Source organism: Topomyia yanbarensis, chromosome 3 (genome assembly GCF_030247195.1).
Source record: "Topomyia yanbarensis strain Yona2022 chromosome 3, ASM3024719v1, whole genome shotgun sequence".
Lineage (NCBI taxonomy): Eukaryota > Metazoa > Arthropoda > Insecta > Diptera > Culicidae > Topomyia > Topomyia yanbarensis.
The window spans coordinates 207,144,282-207,167,290 of record NC_080672.1 but is presented as its reverse complement, the minus strand read 5'-3'; the positions used below and the strand labels follow the sequence as shown (position 1 = coordinate 207,167,290).

The window sequence follows — 23,009 nt, the reverse complement described above, 5'->3', positions numbered from 1 at the left end:
TACACACTTACACACGTACAGACTTTTTCCGATCTCGACGAACTGAGTCGAATGGGATATGACACTCGGCCCTCCGGGCCGGGATTAGGTTGACGTTTTTCAGAGTGATTGCATAACCTTTCTATATGAGAAAGGCAAAAATGTGCCAAAATCCAAAAAAGTGAATCGTCGTCAAATTTTTTTCGAGTTTGCATCAAATCTCGACGTTTCATGCACCTTGAACACATTTAGCATCAAAAATAAAAATTCTGTTTTTAATTTTTCCTATAGTTTATATGAAAAATTTCTGTGTGGCCGCACTCTGAAACCCGTAATTCCGGAACCAGAATTCCGATCGATCCAAAATTCAATAGCAGCCGATGGAAAGGTTGCACCTTTCATTTGAGACTAAGTTTGGGCAAACCGGTCCAGCCATCTCTGAGAAAAATGAGTGACATTATTTGACATATACGCACATACATACACACACATACACACACACATACAGACTTTTTCCGATCTCGACGAACTGAGTCGAATGGGATATGACACTCGGCCCTCCGGGCCGGGATTAGGTTGACGTTTTTCAGAGTGATTGCATAACCTTTCTATATGAGAAAGGCAAAAATGTGCCAAAATCCAAAAAAGTGAATCGTCGTCAAATTTTTTTCGAGTTTGCATCAAATCTCGACGTTTCATGCACCTTGAACACATTTAGCATCAAAAATAAAAATTCTATTTTTAATTTTTCCTATAGTTTATATGAGAAATTTCTGTGTGGCCGCACTCTGAAACCCGTAATTCCGGAACCAGAATTCCGATCGATCCAAAATTCAAGAGCAGCCAATGGAAAGGTTGCACCTTTCATTTGAGACTAAGTTTGGGCAAATCGGTCCAGCCATCTCTGAGAAAAATGAGTGACATTATTTGACACATACGCACATACATACACACACACACATACACACACATACACACACATACACACACATACACTCACATACACACACACACACACACATACAGACTTTTTCCGATCTCGACGAACTGAATCGAATGGGATATGACACTCGGCCCTCCGGGCCGAGATAAGGTTGACGTTTTTCAGAGTGATTGCATAAACTTTCTATATGAGAAAGGCAAAAATGTGCCAAAATCCAAAAAAGTGAATCGTCGTCAAATTTTTTTCGAGTTTGCATCAAATCTCGACGTTTCATGCACCTTGAACACATTTAGCATCAAAAATAAAAATTCTATTTTTAATTTTTCCTATAGTTTATATGAGAAATTTCTGTGTGGCCGCACTCTGAAACCCGTAATTCCGGAACCAGAATTCCGATCGATCCAAAATTCAATATCAGCCGATGGGAAGGTTGCACCTTTCATTTGAGACTAAGTTTGGGAAAATCGGTCCATCCATCTCTGAGAAAAATGAGTGATATTATTTGACACATACGCACATACATACACACACACACACATACAGACTTTTTCCGATCTCGACGAACTGAGTCAAATGGGATATGACACTCGGCCCTCCGGGCCGGGATTAGGTTGACGTTTTTCAGAGTGATTGCATAACCTTTCTATATGAGAAAGGCAAAAATGTGCCAAAATCCAAAAAAGTGAATCGTCGTCAAATTTTTTTCGAGCTTGCATCAAATCTCGACGTTTCATGCACCTTGAACACATTTAGCATCAAAAATAAAAATTCTATTTTTAATTTTTCCTATAGTTTATATGAGAAATTTCTGTGTCGCCGCACTCTGAAACCCGTAATTCCGGAACCAGAATTCCGATCGATCCAAAATTCAATGGCAGCCGATGGGAAGGTTGCACCTTTCATTTGAGACTAAGTTTGGGCAAATCGGTCCAGCCATCTCTGAAAAAATGAGTGACATTATTTGACACATACGCACATACATACACACACATACACACACAGACACACACATACACACACATACAGACTTTTTCCGATCTCGACGAACTTAGTCGAATGGGATATGACACTCGGCCCTCCGGGCCGGGATTAGATTGACATTTTTCAGAGTGATTGCATAACCTTTCTAGGGTGAAGTGCCTATTTTCACCATACTAAGCAGGGCGCCTCACTGATTCATTAATTACTCGGCCTACAAACAATGGAATGCGTACAAATTGGCATCAATAGCTTTGCTTCGTTGTTAAGTACCAAGATAATAACATACATACGCTGGAAACAGTGAAATTCTCGTGTTTGAGCGCAACGAAAACATGAATCGAGTGCCCCTATTGTTGCGCTACCATTTGACTCAATGCGTTAAACAAAGATGGCAGACACTGCTCTAACCAACGGCTTCAAATGGGTAGCGTGATAATAGAAACATAGCGATAATGGGCTCATCACCCTATATGAGAAAGGCAAAAATGTGCCAAAATCCAAAAAAGTGAATCGTCGTCAAATTTTTTTCGAGTTTGCATCAAATCTCGACGTTTCATGCACCTTGAACACATTTAGCATCAAAAATAAAAATTCTATTTTTAATTTTTTTCTATAGTTTATATGAGAAATTTCTGTGTGGCCGCACTCTGAAACCCGTAATTCCGGAACCAGAATTCCGATCGATCCAAAATTCAATAGCAGTCGATGGGAAGGTTGCACCTTTCATTTGAGACTAAGTTTGGGCAAATCGGTCCAGCCATCTCTGAGAAAAATGAGAGACATTATTTGACACATACGCACATACACACACACACACACACACACATACACACACATACATACACACACATACAGACTTTTTCCTATCTCGACGAACTGAATCGAATGGGATATGACACTCGGCCCTCCGGGCCGAGTTAAGGTTAACATTTTTCAGAGTGATTGCATAACCTTTCTATATGAGAAAGGCAAAAATGTGCCAAAATCCAAAAAAGTGAATCGTCGTCAAATTTTTTTCGAGTTTGCATCAAATCTCGACGTTTCATGCACCTTGAACACATTTAGCATCAAAAATAAAATGTCTATTTTTAATTTTTCCTATAGCTTACATGAGAAATTTCTGTGTGGCCTCACTCTGAAACCCGTAATTTCGGAACCAGAATTCCGATCGATCCAAAATTCAATAGCAGCCAATGGAAAGGTTGCACCTTTCATTTGAGACTAAGTTTGGGCAAATCGGTCCAGCCATCTCTGAGAAAAATGAGTGACATTATTTGACACATACGCACATACATACACACACATACATACACACATACACACACATACACACATACACACATACACACACATACATACACATACACATACAGACTTTTTCCGATCTCGACGAACTGAATCGAATGAGATATGACACTCGGCCCTCCGGGCCGGAATTAGGTTGACGTTTTTCAGAGTGATTGCATAACCTTTCTATATGAGAAAGGCTGTGCCAAAATCCAAAAAAGTGAATCGTCGTCAAATTTTTTTCGAGTTTGCATCAAATCTCGACGTTTCATGCACCTTGAACACATTTAGCATCAAAAATAAAAATTCTATTTTTAATTTTTCCTATAGTTTATATGATAAATTTCTGTGTGGCCGCACTCTGAAACCCGTAATTTCGGAACCAGAATTCCGATCGATCCAAAATTCAATAGCAGCCAATGGAAAGGTTGCACCTTTCATTTGAGACTAAGTTTGGGCAAATCGGTCGAGCCATCTCTGAGAAAAATGAGTGACATTATTTGACACATACGCACATACATACACACACATACATACACACATACACACACATACACACATACACACACATACATACACACACACATACAGACTTTTTCCGATTTCGACGAACTGAGTCGAATGAGATATGACACTCGGCCCTCCGGGCCGGAATTAGGTTGACGTTTTTCAGAGTGATTGCATAACCTTTCTATATGAGAAAGGCAAAAATGTGCCAAAATCCAAAAAAGTGAATCGTCGTCAAATTTTTTTCGAGTTTGCATCAAATCTCGACGTTTCATGCACCTTGAACACATTTAGCATCAAAAATAAAAATTCTATTTTTAATTTTTCCTATAGTTTATATGATAAATTACTGTGTGGCCGCACTCTGAAACCCGTAATTTCGGAACCAGAATTCCGATCGATCCAAAATTCAATAGCAGCCAATGGAAAGGTTGCACCTTTCATTTGAGACTAAGTTTGGGCAAATCGGTCCAGCCATCTCTGAGAAAAATGAGTGACATTATTTGACACATACGCACATACATACACACACACACACATACACACATACACACATACATACACACACATACAGACTTTTTCCGATCTCGACGAACTGAATCGAATGGGATATGACACTCGGCCCTCCGGGCCGGGATTAGGTTGACATTTTTCAGAGTGATTGCATAACCTTTCTATATGAGAAAGGCAAAAATGTGCCAAAATCCAAAAAAGTGAACCATCGTCAAATTTTTTTCGAGTTTGCATCAAATCTCGACGTTTCATGCACCTTGAACACATTTAGCATCAAAAATAAAAATTCTATTTTTAATTTTTCCTATAGTTTATATGAGAAATTTCTGTGCCGCACTCTGAAACCCGTAATTCCGGAACCAGAATTCCGATCGATCCAAAATTCAATAGCAGCCGATGGGAAGGTTGCACCTTTCATTTGAGACTAAGTTTGGGCAAATCGGTCCAGCCATCTCTGAAAAAATGAGTGACATTATTTGACACATACGCACATACATACACACACACATACACACACATACACACACACATACACACACATACAGACTTTTTCCGATCTCGACGAACTGAGTCGAATGGGATATGACACTCGGCCCTCCGGGCCGGGATTAGGTTGACGTTTTTCAGAGTGATTGCATAACCTTTCTATATGAGAAAGGCAAAAATGTGCCAAAATCCAAAAAAGTGAATCGTCGTCAAATTTTTTTCAAGTTTGCATCAAATCTCGACGTTTCATGCACCTTGAACACATTTAGCATCAAAAATAAAAATTCTATTTTTAATTTTTCCTATAGTTTATATGAGAAATTTCTGTGTCGCCGCACTCTGAAACCCGTAATTCCGGAACCAGAATTCCGATCGATCGTCGTCAAATTTTTTTCGAGTTTGCATCAAATCTCGACGTTTCATGCACCTTGAACACATTTAGCATCAAAAATAAAAATTCTATTTTTAATTTTTGCTATAGTTTATATGAGAAATTTCTGTGTGGCCGCACTCTGAAACCCGTAATTCCGGAACCAGAATTCCGATCGATCCAAAATTCAATAGCAGCCGATGGGAAGGTTGCACCTTTCATTTGAGACTAAGTTTGGGCAAACCGGTCCAGCCATCTCTGAGAAAAATGAGTGACATTATTTGACATATACGCACATACATACACACACATACACACACATACACACACACATACAGACTTTTTCCGATCTCGACGAACTGAGTCGAATGGGATATGACACTCGGCCCTCCGGGCCGGGATTAGGTTGACGTTTTTCAGAGTGATTGCATAACCTTTCTATATGAGAAAGGCAAAAATGTGCCAAAATCCAAAAAAGTGAATCGTCGTCAAATTTTTTTCGAGTTTGCATCAAATCTCGACGTTTCATGCACCTTGAACACATTTAGCATCAAAAATAAAAATTCTATTTTTAATTTTTCCTATAGTTTATATGAGAAATTTCTGTGTGGCCGCACTCTGAAACCCGTAATTCCGGAACCAGAATTCCGATCGATCCAAAATTCAAGAGCAGCCAATGGAAAGGTTGCACCTTTCATTTGAGACTAAGTTTGGGCAAATCGGTCCAGCCATCTCTGAGAAAAATGAGTGACATTATTTGACACATACGCACATACATACACACACACATACACACACATACACACACATACACACACATACACTCACATACACACACACATACACACACACATACAGACTTTTTCCGATCTCGACGAACTGAATCGAATGGGATATGACACTCGGCCCTCCGGGCCGAGATAAGGTTGACGTTTTTCAGAGTGATTGCATAAACTTTCTATATGAGAAAGGCAAAAATGTGCCAAAATCCAAAAAAGTGAATCGTCGTCAAATTTTTTTCGAGTTTGCATCAAATCTCGACGTTTCATACACCTTGAACACATTTAGCATCAAAAATAAAAATTCTATTTTTTATTTTTCCTATAGTTTATATGAGAAATTTCTGTGTGGCCGCACTCTGAAACCCGTAATTCCGGAACCAGAATTCCGATCGATCCAAAATTCAATAGCAGCCGATGGGAAGGTTGCACCTTTCATTTGAGACTAAGTTTGGGCAAATCGGTCCATCCATCTCTGAGAAAAATGAGTGATATTATTTGACACATACGCACATACATACACACACACACACATACAGACTTTTTCCGATCTCGACGAACTGAGTCAAATGGGATATGACACTCGGCCCTCCGGGCCGGGATTAGGTTGACGTTTTTCAGAGTGATTGCATAACCTTTCTATATGAGAAAGGCAAAAATGTGCCAAAATCCAAAAAAGTGAATCGTCGTCAAATTTTTTTCGAGCTTGCATCAAATCTCGACGTTTCATGCACCTTGAACACATTTAGCATCAAAAATAAAAATTCTATTTTTAATTTTTCCTATAGTTTATATGAGAAATTTCTGTGTCGCCGCACTCTGAAACCCGTAATTCCGGAACCAGAATTCCGATCGATCCAAAATTCAATGGCAGCCGATGGGAAGGTTGCACCTTTCATTTGAGACTAAGTTTGGGCAAATCGGTCCAGCCATCTCTGAAAAAATGAGTGACATTATTTGACACATACGCACATACATACACACACAGACACACACATACACACACATACAGACTTTTTCCGATCTCGACGAACTTAGTCGAATGGGATATGACACTCGGCCCTCCGGGCCGGGATTAGATTGACATTTTTCAGAGTGATTGCATAACCTTTCTAGGGTGAAGTGCCTATTTTCACCATACTAAGCAGGGCGCCTCACTGATTCATTAATTACTCGGCCTACAAACAATGGAATGCGTACAAATTGGCATCAATAGCTTTGCTTCGTTGTTAAGTACCAAGATAATAACATACATACGCTGGAAACAGTGAAATTCTCGTGTTTGAGCGCAACGAAAACATGAATCGAGTGCCCCTATTGTTGCGCTACCATTTGACTCAATGCGTTAAACAAAGATGGCAGACACTGCTCTAACCAACGGCTTCAAATGGGTAGCGTGATAATAGAAACATAGCGATAATGGGCTCATCACCCTATATGAGAAAGGCAAAAATGTGCCAAAATCCAAAAAAGTGAATCGTCGTCAAATTTTTTTCGAGTTTGCATCAAATCTCGACGTTTCATGCACCTTGAACACATTTAGCATCAAAAATAAAAATTCTATTTTTAATTTTTTCTATAGTTTATATGAGAAATTTCTGTGTGGCCGCACTCTGAAACCCGTAATTCCGGAACCAGAATTCCGATCGATCCAAAATTCAATAGCAGTCGATGGGAAGGTTGCACCTTTCATTTGAGACTAAGTTTGGGCAAATCGGTCCAGCCATCTCTGAGAAAAATGAGAGACATTATTTGACACATACGCACATACACACACACACACATACACACACATACATACACACACATACAGACTTTTTCCTATCTCGACGAACTGAATCGAATGGGATATGACACTCGGCCCTCCGGGCCGAGTTAAGGTTAACATTTTTCAGAGTGATTGCATAACCTTTCTATATGAGAAAGGCAAAAATGTGCCAAAATCCAAAAAAGTGAATCGTCGTCAAATTTTTTTCGAGTTTGCATCAAATCTCGACGTTTCATACACCTTGAACACATTTAGCATCAAAAATAAAAATTCTATTTTTAATTTTTCCTATAGTTTATATGAGAAATTTCTGTGTGGCCGCACTCTGAAACCCGTAATTCCGGAACCAGAATTCCGATCGATCCAAAATTCAATAGCAGCCGATGGGAAGGTTGCACCTTTCATTTGAGACTAAGTTTGGGCAAATCGGTCCATCCATCTCTGAGAAAAATGAGTGATATTATTTGACACATACGCACATACATACACACACACACACATACAGACTTTTTCCGATCTCGACGAACTGAGTCAAATGGGATATGACACTCGGCCCTCCGGGCCGGGATTAGGTTGACGTTTTTCAGAGTGATTGCATAACCTTTCTATATGAGAAAGGCAAAAATGTGCCAAAATCCAAAAAAGTGAATCGTCGTCAAATTTTTTTCGAGCTTGCATCAAATCTCGACGTTTCATGCACCTTGAACACATTTAGCATCAAAAATAAAAATTCTATTTTTAATTTTTCCTATAGTTTATATGAGAAATTTCTGTGTCGCCGCACTCTGAAACCCGTAATTCCGGAACCAGAATTCCGATCGATCCAAAATTCAATGGCAGCCGATGGGAAGGTTGCACCTTTCATTTGAGACTAAGTTTGGGCAAATCGGTCCAGCCATCTCTGAAAAAATGAGTGACATTATTTGACACATACGCACATACATACACACACAGACACACACATACACACACATACAGACTTTTTCCGATCTCGACGAACTTAGTCGAATGGGATATGACACTCGGCCCTCCGGGCCGGGATTAGATTGACATTTTTCAGAGTGATTGCATAACCTTTCTAGGGTGAAGTGCCTATTTTCACCATACTAAGCAGGGCGCCTCACTGATTCATTAATTACTCGGCCTACAAACAATGGAATGCGTACAAATTGGCATCAATAGCTTTGCTTCGTTGTTAAGTACCAAGATAATAACATACATACGCTGGAAACAGTGAAATTCTCGTGTTTGAGCGCAACGAAAACATGAATCGAGTGCCCCTATTGTTGCGCTACCATTTGACTCAATGCGTTAAACAAAGATGGCAGACACTGCTCTAACCAACGGCTTCAAATGGGTAGCGTGATAATAGAAACATAGCGATAATGGGCTCATCACCCTATATGAGAAAGGCAAAAATGTGCCAAAATCCAAAAAAGTGAATCGTCGTCAAATTTTTTTCGAGTTTGCATCAAATCTCGACGTTTCATGCACCTTGAACACATTTAGCATCAAAAATAAAAATTCTATTTTTAATTTTTTCTATAGTTTATATGAGAAATTTCTGTGTGGCCGCACTCTGAAACCCGTAATTCCGGAACCAGAATTCCGATCGATCCAAAATTCAATAGCAGTCGATGGGAAGGTTGCACCTTTCATTTGAGACTAAGTTTGGGCAAATCGGTCCAGCCATCTCTGAGAAAAATGAGAGACATTATTTGACACATACGCACATACACACACACACACACACATACACACACATACATACACACACATACAGACTTTTTCCTATCTCGACGAACTGAATCGAATGGGATATGACACTCGGCCCTCCGGGCCGAGTTAAGGTTAACATTTTTCAGAGTGATTGCATAACCTTTCTATATGAGAAAGGCAAAAATGTGCCAAAATCCAAAAAAGTGAATCGTCGTCAAATTTTTTTCGAGTTTGCATCAAATCTCGACGTTTCATGCACCTTGAACACATTTAGCATCAAAAATAAAATGTCTATTTTTAATTTTTCCTATAGCTTACATGAGAAATTTCTGTGTGGCCTCACTCTGAAACCCGTAATTTCGGAACCAGAATTCCGATCGATCCAAAATTCAATAGCAGCCAATGGAAAGGTTGCACCTTTCATTTGAGACTAAGTTTGGGCAAATCGGTCCAGCCATCTCTGAGAAAAATGAGTGACATTATTTGACACATACGCACATACATACACACACATACATACACACATACACACACATACACACATACACATACAGACTTTTTCCGATCTCGACGAACTGAATCGAATGAGATATGACACTCGGCCCTCCGGGCCGGAATTAGGTTGACGTTTTTCAGAGTGATTGCATAACCTTTCTATATGAGAAAGGCTGTGCCAAAATCCAAAAAAGTGAATCGTCGTCAAATTTTTTTCGAGTTTGCATCAAATCTCGACGTTTCATGCACCTTGAACACATTTAGCATCAAAAATAAAAATTCTATTTTTAATTTTTCCTATAGTTTATATGATAAATTTCTGTGTGGCCGCACTCTGAAACCCGTAATTTCGGAACCAGAATTCCGATCGATCCAAAATTCAATAGCAGCCAATGGAAAGGTTGCACCTTTCATTTGAGACTAAGTTTGGGCAAATCGGTCGAGCCATCTCTGAGAAAAATGAGTGACATTATTTGACACATACGCACATACATACACACACATACATACACACATACACACACATACACACATACACACACATACATACACACACACACATACAGACTTTTTCCGATTTCGACGAACTGAGTCGAATGAGATATGACACTCGGCCCTCCGGGCCGGAATTAGGTTGACGTTTTTCAGAGTGATTGCATAACCTTTCTATATGAGAAAGGCAAAAATGTGCCAAAATCCAAAAAAGTGAATCGTCGTCAAATTTTTTTCGAGTTTGCATCAAATCTCGACGTTTCATGCACCTTGAACACATTTAGCATCAAAAATAAAAATTCTATTTTTAATTTTTCCTATAGTTTATATGATAAATTACTGTGTGGCCGCACTCTGAAACCCGTAATTTCGGAACCAGAATTCCGATCGATCCAAAATTCAATAGCAGCCAATGGAAAGGTTGCACCTTTCATTTGAGACTAAGTTTGGGCAAATCGGTCCAGCCATCTCTGAGAAAAATGAGTGACATTATTTGACACATACGCACATACATACACACACACACATACACACATACACACATACATACACACACATACAGACTTTTTCCGATCTCGACGAACTGAATCGAATGGGATATGACACTCGGCCCTCCGGGCCGGGATTAGGTTGACATTTTTCAGAGTGATTGCATAACCTTTCTATATGAGAAAGGCAAAAATGTGCCAAAATCCAAAAAAGTGAACCATCGTCAAATTTTTTTCGAGTTTGCATCAAATCTCGACGTTTCATGCACCTTGAACACATTTAGCATCAAAAATAAAAATTCTATTTTTAATTTTTCCTATAGTTTATATGAGAAATTTCTGTGCCGCACTCTGAAACCCGTAATTCCGGAACCAGAATTCCGATCGATCCAAAATTCAATAGCAGCCGATGGGAAGGTTGCACCTTTCATTTGAGACTAAGTTTGGGCAAATCGGTCCAGCCATCTCTGAAAAAATGAGTGACATTATTTGACACATACGCACATACATACACACACACATACACACACATACACACACACATACACACACATACAGACTTTTTCCGATCTCGACGAACTGAGTCGAATGGGATATGACACTCGGCCCTCCGGGCCGGGATTAGGTTGACGTTTTTCAGAGTGATTGCATAACCTTTCTATATGAGAAAGGCAAAAATGTGCCAAAATCCAAAAAAGTGAATCGTCGTCAAATTTTTTTCAAGTTTGCATCAAATCTCGACGTTTCATGCACCTTGAACACATTTAGCATCAAAAATAAAAATTCTATTTTTAATTTTTCCTATAGTTTATATGAGAAATTTCTGTGTCGCCGCACTCTGAAACCCGTAATTCCGGAACCAGAATTCCGATCGATCGTCGTCAAATTTTTTTCGAGTTTGCATCAAATCTCGACGTTTCATGCACCTTGAACACATTTAGCATCAAAAATAAAAATTCTATTTTTAATTTTTGCTATAGTTTATATGAGAAATTTCTGTGTGGCCGCACTCTGAAACCCGTAATTCCGGAACCAGAATTCCGATCGATCCAAAATTCAATAGCAGCCGATGGGAAGGTTGCACCTTTCATTTGAGACTAAGTTTGGGCAAATCGGTCCAGCCATCTCTGAGAAAAATGAGTGACATTATTTGACACATACGCACATACATACACACACACATACACACACATACACACACATACACACACACATACACACATACAGACTTTTTCCGATCTCGACGAACTGAATCGAATGGGATATGACACTCTGCCCTCCGGGCCGGGATTAGGTTGACGTTTTTCAGAGTGATTGCATAACCTTTCTATATGAGAAAGGCAAAAATGTGCCAAAATCCAAAAAAGTGAATCGTCGTCAAATTTTTTTCGAGTTTGCATCAAATCTCGACATTCATGCACCTTGAACACATTTAGCATCAAAAATAAAAATTCTATTTTTAATTTTTCCTATAGTTTATATGAGAAATTTCTGTGTGGCCGCACTCTGAAACCCGTAATTCCGGAACCAGAATTCCGATCGATCCAAAATTCAATAGCAGCCGATGGGAAGGTTGCACCTTTCATTTGAGACTAAGTCTGGGCAAATCGGTCAAGCCATCTCTGAGAAAAATGAGTGACATTATTTGACACATACGCACATACATACACACATACACACATACACACACAGACACACACACATACACACACACATACAGACTTTTTCCGATCTCGACGAACTGAGTCGAATGGGATATGACACTCGGCCCTCCGGGCCGGGATTAGGTTGACGTTTTTCAGAGTGATTGCATAACCTTTCTATATGAGAAAGGCAAAAAAGTGCCAAAATCCAAAAAAGTGAATCGTCGTCAAATTTTTTTCGAGTTTGCATCAAATCTCGACGTTTCATGCACCTTGAACACATTTAGCAACAAAAATAAAAATTCTATTTTTAATTTTTCCTATAGTTTATATGAGAAATTTCTGTGTGGCCGCACTCTGAAACCCGTAATTCCGGAACCAGAATTCCGATCGATCCAAAATTCAATAGCAGCCGATGGGAAGGTTGCACCTTTCATTTGACACTAAGTTTGGGCAAATCGGTCGAGCCATCTCTGAGAAAAATGAGTGACATTATTTGACACATTCGCACATACGTACACACACATACATACACACATACACACATACACACATACACACATACATACACACACACATACAGACTTTTTCCGATCTCGACGAACTGAATCGAATGGGATATGACACTCGGCCCTCCGGGCCGGGATTAAGTTGATGTTTTTCAGAGTGATTGCATAACCTTTCTATATGAGAAAAGCAAAAATGTGCCAAAATCCAAAAAAGTGAATCGTCGTCAATTTTTTTTTGGAGTTTGCATAAAAAATCTCGACGTTTCATGCACCTTGAACACATTTAGCATCAAAGATAAAAATTCTGAATCTGAATCGAATGGGATATGACACTCGGCCCTCCGGGCCGGGATTAGGTTGACGTTTTTCAGAGTGATTGCATAACCTTTATATATGAGAAAGGCAAAAATGTGCCAAAATCCAAAAAAGTGAATCGTCGTCAAATTTTTTTCGAGTTTGCATCAAATCTCGACGTTTCATGCACCTTGAACACATTTAGCATAAAAAACAAAAATTCTATTTTTAATTTTTCCTATAGTTTATATGAGAAATTTCTGTGTGGCCGCACTCTGAAACCCGTAATTCCGGAACCAGAATTCCGATCGATCCAAAATTCAATAGCAGCCGATGGGCAGGTTGCGCCTTTCATTTGACACTAAGTTTGGGCAAATCGGTCCAGCCATCTCTGAGAAAAATGAGTGACATTATTTGACACATACGCACATACATACACACACACATACAAACACATACACACACATACACACAAATACACACACACATACACACACATACACACACATACACACACATACACACACATACACACACACATACAGACTTTTTCCGATCTCGACGAACTGAATCGAATGGGATATGACACTCGGCCCTCCGGGCCGGGATTAGGTTGATGTTTTTCAGAGTGATTGCATAACCTTTCTATATGAGAAAAGCAAAAATGTGCCAAAATCCAAAAAAGTGAATCGTCGTCAAATTTTTTTCGAGTTTGCATCAAATCTCGACGTTTCATGCACCTTGAACACATTTAGCATCAAAAATAAAAATTCTATTTTTAATTTTTCCTACAGTTTATATGAGAAATTTTTGTGTGGCCGCACTCTGAAACCCGTAATTCCGGAACCAGAGTTCCGATCGATCCAAAATTCCATAGCAGCCAATGGGAAGGTTGCACCTTTCATTTGAGACTAAGTTTGGGCAAATCGGTCCAGCCATCTCTGAGAAAAATGAGTGACATTATTTGACACATACGCACATACATACACACACACATACACACACAGACACACACATACACACACATACAGACTTTTTTCGATCTCGACGAACTGAGTCGAATGGGATATGACACTCGGCCCTCCGGGCCGGGATTAAGTTGATGTTTTTCAGAGTGATTGCATAACCTTTCTATATGAGAAAGGCAAAAATGTGCCAAAATCCAAAAAAGTGAATCGTCGTCAAATTTTTTTCGAGTTTGCATCAAATCTCGACGTTTCATGCACCTTGAACACATTTAGCATCAAAAATAAAAATTCTATTTTTAATTTTTCCTATAGTTTATATGAGAAATTTCTGTGTGGCCGCACTCTGAAACCCGTAATTCCGGAACCAGAATTCCGATCGATCCAAAATTCAATAGCAGCCGATGGGAAGGTTGCACCTTTCATTTGAGACTAAGTTTGGGCAAATCGGTCCAGCCATCTCTGAGAAAAATGAGTGACATTATTTGACACATTCGCACATACATACACACACATACATACACACATACACACACATACACACATACAACCCCTGGACGCTGGTTACCAAGAAAAAGCCGGCACCGAAACCGGAGGTACCGCGGCCTGCGAGGAAGGCCAAGGACAGAGGCGAAGCCTTGTGGTTAAAAACCGACAAGGACAAATACGCCGATGTCCTTAAATCGATGAAAGCGGCCGAAAGCCTCTCGGCCCTTGGGTAGGATGTGCGTAGCGTAAGACGCACCAACACGGGAGAGATGCTCCTGGTGCTGAAGCGAGGCGCACAATCAAGTGCAATATATAAGGCCTTGGCTCAAGAGGTCCTTGGCGAGGGCGCCCAAATCAGGTCGCTAGGTGCGGAAACAACTCTCCAGTGCAAGCACTTGGACGAGTTCACGACCGCAGAAGACGTCGTCGCAGCCGTCAAGGAGCAATGCGGCGTCACAATCGAGCGGGCCTCTGTGCGATTGAGGGACGGACCCTCTGGCACCCAAGTAGCCTACCTCAGGCTACTGAACGCAGATGCCAAAAAGGTAACCGAGAAAGGGAAGCTGAAGATCGGCTGGTCGGTATGCCCTATTAGTATACCCCAGCCGCCTTCAGTGGACAGGTGCTATCGGTGCCTAGAATCCGGCCATAAAGCTTATGAATGCAAAGGCTTAGACAGGAGTAAGCTATGTCGTCGATGCGGCGAGGAGGGGCATAAAGAGCGGGGGTGCACTAAGGCATATAAGTGCCTTATCTGCACCTCTAAGAAGCAAGCCCATAAACATGCTATGGGCGGACCTTCGTGTCCCTTCGGCGAGTTAAATAAGAAGAAGCCGTGAGAGTCACACAGCTAAATCTTAACCATTGTGCAGCAGCCCAACAGCTGCTGTGGCAGTCGGTCTCGGAGTCGAGGACAGATGTCGCCCTCTTATCAGACCCGTACAGCATCCCTGCCGGCAACGGCAATTGGGTGTCGGACGGGTCTGGAATGGTGGCAATCTGTACAACGGGAAGGTTCCCGGTTCAAGAGGTAATACACCCCTCCGCCGAGGGTGTGGCGATTGCCAAGATCAATGGTGTGTTCTATTGCAGCTGCTACGCCCCACCAAGGTGGCCAATAGAACAGTTCTACCAGATGATCGACAGGCTCTCGTCGGACCTCGTGGGCCGGAAACCGGTAGTAATAGCGGGAGACTTCAACGCTTGGGCAGTGGAGTGGGGCAGCCGCTGTACAAATAGCAGGGGTCAAGCGCTAATGGAAGCGTTTGCGAAACTCGATACTGTGCTAGCTAATGATGGCTCCGCTAGTACATTCCGTAGAAACGGAGTGGAGGCGTGGATTGATTTGACCTTTGCCAGCCCGAGTCTGGCTCCAGGCATGGAATGGAGGGTAGACGAAGGCTACACCCATAGTGATCATTTAGCAATCCGCTTTAAGATCAACTATGGTGTGCAGCATCCGAGGGCGGGAGATCCCTATCAGGTACGCGGGTGGAAGTCCAATCACTTCGACAGCGAAGCTTTCACCGCGGCCCTGGGACTGGAGGCCAACACCGACAGTCTAAGCGGGGATGCGCTGGTAGCTGTTCTATCACGCGCGTGCGACGCCACTATGCCGAGAAAAACACTGCCAAGAAACGGTAGATGCCCGGTATACTGGTGGAGTGCCGAGATTGCAGCTCTACGGTCAGCCTGTCTCAGAGCTAGACGTAGGATGCAAAGAGCTCGCACCGAGGATGCAAGAGAGAACCGCCGTGAAGTGTTTCGAGCTGCGAAATTAGCCCTTAACAAGGCTATTAAAAGCAGCAAGAGAGCGTGTTTCGACAACCTGTGTGAGAGTGCCAACGCGAATCCGTGGGGTGACGCCTACCGGATTGTGATGGCCAAGACCAAAGGGGGCTCCTCACCCCCAGAACGGTCTCCGGACCGGTTGGCAACGATTATCGAAGTACTCTTCCCGTCTCGAGCCACAAGCCCCTGGCCACCTGCACTACAAGACAGTGCGGGCACGGTCGAAATGGTGGCTCCAGTGACAAAGAAGAACTACTCGCAGTGGCTAAATCCCTAGCAATGAACAAAGCTCCAGGGCCGGATGGAGTTCCGAACAACGCTCTCAAGGCAGCGATCATAGCGAACCCGAACATGTTCAGGCTAGCTATGCAGAGGTGCCTTGACGAGTGCCGTTTCCCCGATAGATGGAAAAGGCAGAAACTGGTGCTGTTGCCGAAGCCCGGGAAGCCGCCAGGCGACCCATCGGCGTACAGACCAATCTGTCTGATAGACACGACTGGCAAACTGCTTGAGAGGATCATCCTCAACAGGCTCACCCCGTACGCTGAAGGTACGGACGGTCTGTCAAGCAACCAGTTTGGCTTTCGGAAGGGTAAGTCCACAGTGGACGCTCTCAACTCAGTGATAAATACTGCCGAGATAGCGATCCAACGAAAAAGGCGAGGTATTCGATACTGTGCGTTAGTGACACTTGACGTGAAGAACGCATTCAACAGCGCAAGCTGGGATGCCATCGCGCTCTCGTTACACCGGCTTAGCCTACCGGTGGGTCTGTACCGGATCCTGGAAAGTTACTTCCAAAACCGCGTACTGCTATACGAGACCGATGCCGGTCAGAAAAGGGTTCCGATTACCGCCGGAGTCCCGCAGGGCTCGATCCTAGGCCCGGTGCTACGGAACCTCATGTATGACGGGGTTCTGAGACTGAAGTTCCCTCCTGGGGTCAAGATCGTCGGCTTTGCCGACGACGTAACCTTGGAGGTCTACGGGGAGTCAATTCCTGAGGTAGAACTAACCGCAGAACACGCGATTAGCACGGTGGAGGAATGGATGAGCGCGAGAGGCCTGGAGCTCGCTCATCATAAGACGGAGGTAGTTATCGTCAACAACCGCAAGTCGGCACAACATGCAGTTATCCATGTGGGAGAAGTCGCGATCACTTCACAGCGAAGTCTGAAGTCTCTCGGAGTCATTATAGACGACAAGCTGACCTTCGGCAGCCATGTCGACTATACGTGCAAGAGAGCGTCGACTGCTGTTGCGGCACTATCGAGAATGATGTCCAACAGCTCAAAGGTGTGCGCCAGTAGACGTAGGTGACTGGCAGGCGTTGCCGTATCTATCCTCAGGTACGGCGGCCCGTCATGGTCAAGAGCACTGAGGGTAACCAGTTACCTACAGAAACTGGAGAGCACCTACCGCGTGATGTGCCTCAGAGTGATATCTGCCTACCGCACGGTATCACACGATGCATCCTGCGTGATAGCGAGCATGATGCCAGTCGGGCTGGTCATTCGGGAAGATGAGGAGTGCTTTGAGCTACGTGGAAATAGGGGAGCCCGCGAGCGCACCAGGGTGACCTCGGTCGCCAGATGGCAGCGTGAGTGGGACAACTCCTCGAAAGGTAGGTAGACCCACCGGCTGATACCTAGCATATCGAGCTGGGTGGGAAGACCCCATGGGGAAGTTCACTTCCACCTGACACAATTCCTGTCAGGCCATGGCTGTTTCCGTCAGTACCTCCACAGGTTCGGGCACGCGGAGGTCCCAGTCTGCCCGGACTGCCCAGGTGTAGATGAAACTGCCGAACACATACTGTTCGTATGTCATCGGTTCGACGTCGAAAGAAGAGCAATGCTTGACGTCTGTGGCTGGGACACAACCCCGGATACCCTTATTCAGCGGATGTGTCAAACGGTGGAGAAGTGGAACGCAGTCTCGGCTGCTACCATCCAGATTGCCAGTAGGCTACAGGTAATCTGGCGAACCGAGCAACAGACGGCGGGCACGGCTAACTAGTGATTGGTTAGTTGGAGCGAAAAAGGCCAAGCGCAAAATAAGAGAGTGAATGGTCTGTTCATGCCGAGGTAGGTTGGCGCAGCGAATGGCAACCGCGTAAGGGGTAAACCCAGCCACCCCGAAGCAAGACAGAAGAGTGAGTGTATAGGCGTATAAGTGGACTGCCTCATGCCAAGACGGGAGGGTCGTAGCGTAGTATGTTGGAACTAAGCTATCGATGCCTCATGGCGTGGCAGAGGAGTGAAAGGGTGAGCATCCAAGTCAGTCTCACACAGCATGTTAAGGGTGAGCATAAAAGTCAGCCTCACAGGTTGGTAGAGGCTAGCACAAAAGTCAGCCTAGCAAGGAATGAAAAAGGTGAGCACAAAAGTCAGCCTCGCATGGTATGTCAGAAGTGGGGCCTAAAAAAAAATGTCCCACATGGGATGCCAGAGGGAGTGACAAAGGTACAATAGAGTGGCACGATTGAGAGTGAATCAGGTGATAGGGTGAGCACCCAAGTCAGCCTCACATGGATGGGTAGGGCGAGCACAAAAGTAAGCCTAGCAAGGAATGAGTAAGGTGAGCACACAAGTCAGCCTCGCATGGAACGTAAAAGGTGAGCACAAAAGTCAGCCTCATGTGGGAGTGTTTGAGAGTGAATCAAAGTGTGATTGAGAGAGCACCCAAGTAAGCCTCATACAGGATGTATGATCGCGCTAGTGAGAGTGAATGAGTACATTCAGTACAGCCATCCCCCCCAGAAGTAATACCGAGAGGTAGTTCCTGGGAGGAATGATGGCGGAGCCCAATGGAGTTTAGTCGGTATTAATGGCTGGTCACCATTTGAGTCCGACACGCCCCCAGTGCACCCCGTGTGGTAGATTGGACCCTACCGTTAGCACGTGTACTGGGCTAGGACATAAAGGTCTTCTCCATTGTAAAAAAAAAAAAAAAAAATACACACATACAGACTTTTTCCGATCTCGACGAACTGAATCGAATGGGATATGACACTCGGCCCTCCGGGCCGGGATTAAGTTGATGTTTTTCAGAGTGATTGCATAACCTTTCTATATGAGAAAAGCAAAAATGTGCCAAAATCCAAAAAAGTGAATCGTCGTCAATTTTTTTTTTGAGTTTGCATCAAATCTCGACGTTTCATGCACCTTGAACACATTTAGCATCAAAAATAAAAATTCTGAATCTGAATCGAATGGGATATGACACTCGGCCCTCCGGGCCGGGATTAGGTTGACGTTTTTCAGAGTGATTGCATAACCTTTCTATATGAGAAAGGCAAAAATGTGCCAAAATCCAAAAAAGTTAATCGTCGTCAAATTTTTTTCGAGTTTGCATCAAATCTCGACGTTTCATGCACCTTGAACACATTTAGCATAAAAAACAAAAATTCTATTTTTAATTTTTCCTATAGTTTATATGAGAAATTTCTGTGTGGCCGCACTCTGAAACCCGTAATTCCGGAACCAGAATTCCGATCGATCTAAAATTCAATAGCAGCCGATGGGCAGGTTGCGCCTTTCATTTGACACTAAGTTTGGGCAAATCGGTCCAGCCATCTCTGAGAAAAATGAGTGACATTATTTGACACATACGCACATACATACACACACACATACAAACACATACACACACATACACACAAATACACACATATACACACACATACACACATACAGACTTTTTCTGATCTCGACGAACTGAATCGAATGGGATATGACACTCGGCCCTCCGGGCCGGGATTAGGTTGATGCTTTTCAGAGTGATTGCATAACCTTTCTATATGAGAAAAGCAAAAATGTGCCAAAATCCAAAAATGTGAATCGTCGTCAAATTTTTTTCGAGTTTGCATCAAATCTCGACGTTTCATGCACCTTGAACACATTTAGCATCAAAAATAAAAATTCTATTTTTAATTTTTCCTACAGTTTATATGAGAAATTTCTGTGTGGCCGCACTCTGAAACCCGTAATTCCGGAACCAGAATTCCGATCGATCCAAAATTCAATAGCAGCCAATGGGAAGGTTGCACCTTTCATTTGAGACTAAGTTTGGGCAAATCGGTCCAGCCATCTCTGAGAAAAATGAGTGACATTATTTGACACATACGCACATACATACACACATACACACACATACACACACATACACACATACAGACTTTTTCCGATCTCGACGAACTGAATCGAATGGGATATGACACTCGGCCCTCCGGGCCGGGATTAAGTTGATATTTTTCAGAGTGATTGCATAACCTTTCTATATGAGAAAGGCAAAAATGTGCCAAAATCCAAAAAAGTGAATCGTCGTCAAATTTTTTTCGAGTTTGCATCAAATCTCGACGTTCATACGTCTCCCAACCTTTGAACGGAACGGATCGTTATATTTCACAGTGGTGTTCGGTGTGTAAATTTCAGTGATTCAAGGTCATCCTTTGTTCGTTCGTTAGCTGCCATTCTGCTGGTGCCGGCAGTAAATCCAGTACATTGTTTTCGCTGGTGCGGAACAATCGACGTTGTTTGCAGATAAGTTTTGCTTTATTTTTTTTCCTCGTTTGCTTTCTTTCCTTTTCCCTACTTTTACTCTACCTTGTAATCAAATAATAAGACACATTCCCGTTTATATAACGCTCTGTCCTCGTGCTTAAATGGCCGAGGGCGAAATACCATCTGATGTAATCATGGAAGTCCCTGATCCCCCTAATACTCGCATTGCTCTTCGTATAAAGCAGTACCCAGAAGGTTCCTCTGGGCCATGGGTGGTATATTTTCGGACCGGAGAGAAACCGGTTAATATATTAAAACTTTCTCGAGATCTGACTGCTAATTACCCGGCCGTAACTCAGATAACACGTGTTCGGGCAAACAAGATACGTGTTCTAGTGAGTGATCTCGGCCAGGCAAACGCAATTGCTTGCTGTGAGCGCTTTACGCGGGAATTTAAAGCGTACGTGCCTTGTGTGGCCTGTGAAATCGATGGGGTAGTGTCCGAACCGGGCCTGAAATGCGAAGAACTGTTGGAGCACGGGGTTGGCTGCTTTAAGGACCCCTCTCAGATTAAGATCTTGGATTAAGATCTTGGAATGCAAACAATTGTGTACCGCAAACACCGAGGGAGGTAAGACTACCTACTCTCTATCAGGCTCGATTCGGGTGACATTCGCCGGGTCCTCTCTTCCCAACTACATCCTCCTTGACAAGGTTCGCCTACCAGTTCGCCTGTTCGTACCGCGGGTCATGAACTGCAGCAATTGCAAGCAGTTGGGCCACACAGCCACATATTGTGGAAATAAGAAAAGATGCGGCAAATGCGAAGGAGAGCATGAGGATGACTCTTGCGACAAAGAAACTGAAAAGTGTATTTGCTGCGGGGGCCCTTCACATGCTTTTAAATCATGTCCTGCGTACAAGCAGCGCGGGGATAAAATTAAGCGCTCCCATAAGGAACGCTCAAGGCGTTCTTATGCAGAAATGCTAAAGAATGCTTCGCCATCTGTCCTGTCCGAAAATCCCTATGCTGGTTTGGCTAACGTTGAGCAAGAATCTGACGACCCACGAGAGGGAACATCTTTGGTTAACCCAGGGGAATCCAGGAAGAGGAGAAATCCAGCCTCCCCTACATTGCCTCGTAAGGGTGCCAAGGTGTCGTCCACTCAGAGTGCGCCATCTACAACCAATAAATCCAACGGAAGTGATGCACAAAAGCCGAAGCAATTTGCTCCAGGACTTGGAAATATTAATTCTAACAAGGATTACCCACCACTTCCAGGGACATCCAAAACCCCAAGTGTCCCCTTTTTTCAAACAGATACTCAGTCCAGTAGCGGACTAATGAAATTTTCTGACATAGTGGACTTAATTTTCACAGCTTTCAATGTTACTGATCCTCTTAAAAGCCTTCTGATACGTTTTCTCCCTATAGTGCAAACATTTTTGAAGCAGTTGACTACTAAATGGCCCCTCCTTGCAGCGATCGTATCCTTCGATGGCTAAGTCATCGAACGAGGTCACCGATTCGATCACTGTTCTACAGTGGAACAGCAGAAGTATCCTCCCGAAAATCGATTCCTTTAAATTTTTACTTTATGTGAAACTTGGTTAACTTCCGATATAAATCGCAACTTCCACGACTTTAATATAATTCGTCTGGATCGAGAAAACCCCTATGGAGGAGTACTTTTGGGGATCAAAAAGTGCTATTCTTTCAACCGAATTAACCTCCCTTCGACACCAGGCATTGAAATTGTCGCTTGTCAAGTTTTAATCAAAGGTAAAGACCTTTGCATTGCTTCCATCTACATTCCTCCTAGAGCCACGGTAGGGCACCGAACGCTTTGTAATATCACGGAATCCTTACCGGCACCGCGGCTAGTTCTGGGAGATTTTAACTCGCACGGTACGGTATAGGGCTGTCTTCATGATGATAATAGATAAACATTAATCCAAGATCTTTGCGATAATTTCAACATGACCATCTTAAACACGGGAGAAAT

The 23,009-nt window shown here is 42.9% G+C and overlaps 1 protein-coding gene across 14 annotated transcripts in view; it reads right to left on the bottom strand.

Annotated features, from left to right (window-relative positions):
- Positions 1 to 23,009, bottom strand: part of LOC131689268 (voltage-gated potassium channel subunit beta-2) — a 1,724,569-nt gene that overhangs the window by 220,631 nt on the left and 1,480,929 nt on the right. The window lies entirely within an intron of this gene.